The sequence below is a fragment of the Rhagoletis zephyria genome, unplaced genomic scaffold, assembly GCF_001687245.7.
Source record: "Rhagoletis zephyria isolate East Lansing unplaced genomic scaffold, Rhagoletis_zephyria_1.1 Rzeph_scaffold_00030, whole genome shotgun sequence".
In the NCBI taxonomy this organism is placed as follows: Eukaryota; Metazoa; Arthropoda; class Insecta; order Diptera; family Tephritidae; genus Rhagoletis; species Rhagoletis zephyria.
In genome coordinates, this window is record NW_016157114.1 from 664,906 (window position 1) to 666,256 (window position 1,351).

Sequence of the window (1,351 nt, forward strand, 5' to 3'; positions counted from 1 at the left end):
GTACCTCTATGATAGATCACAAAGGGTATTGTTTAAAAATACTATCTCTGACGTCATTGATGTTACTTCAGGAGTCCCTCAGGGTAGCCACCTAGGCCCGATTCTGTTCTTCCTTTTTATAAACGATATTTCTACAGATGATGCAGATGATGTAAAACTTTATAAATCGTACGTTTCAATTGAAGAAAGGTCTTTGCTACAATCAGACTTAAACAGCATGGCTTACTGGTGTAAAGTAAATCTTATGCCTCTAAATCTTAAGAAATGTAAAGTAATGTGCTTCTCGCGAAGAGCTGTTCTGCCAGTTTCTTATATAATAGGTAACCATAACCTGGAACAGGTATACAATTTTGTGGACCTTGGTATCACAATGGATCCTAAGCTTAATTTTAATCTTCACCTTAATGTGACAGTCAACAAGGCTAAAGGTGTACTTGCATTTGTGAAACGATGGTCAAAAGAATTTAGTGACCCGTATATCACTAAAACCCTGTTTACAACATTAGTTAGGCCGATTCTGGAATACGGCTCGGTGGTTTGGAATCCAAGGTATCAAATTTACTCAGACAAGATAGAATCAATTCAAAAACAATTCCTACTTTTTGCTTTAAGAAATTTCCGATGGGATTCTCAATATAGTCTTCCACCTTATATGAGTCGCTTAAAACTTATTAACCTTCCTACACTTGCCAGTCGCAGGGAAATGCTTGGTATAATTTTTATGGTTAAATTACTGACAGGCTCAATTTCAAGTCCGTCTCTTCTGGCTGATGTAAGCTTTAATGTTCCGTCACGCGTATCAAGACACTTTTGTCCCATATAAAATTATATTATAATTGCATTCAAGGCCATTAAGATATAAATTCGTTAATTTAGTATTTATGCCTCTTACGTTTTGATAATAAATACTTAAAGCAGATTTAGTAATCAGTTTTTTGGTTCTGTATTCTGACGGGGAATATTTGCTAAATTATTATTTTTGTTGGGCCTATACTCAAATTCACGAACGAAAGCTCCGGAGGGCCAAAAAGAACTACTAAGCAGCATGTCAAAATTTTCTAAATTTACTTCTATTTTAAATGAAGAAATATTTCTTTCATATTTAAAATTAAATTTTCTGATACTTAAGTTGACAGTTTTAACTTTGGACGAGATGTAAAACTTTATATCCCTCGAAAATCTAGATACAAATATAGACCTCTTTGGGGGAACCACAACCAGTCTCCTAGTATCAGACTGATTACCGGCGGACGGGGTTGAGTAACTGAGTTACTAGTTGAGGGTAGAGTAAGCGTTGGAAGATTGGATGGCGGTGCCACAACTTCAACGGGGGACGGGGAAGATACTGCAG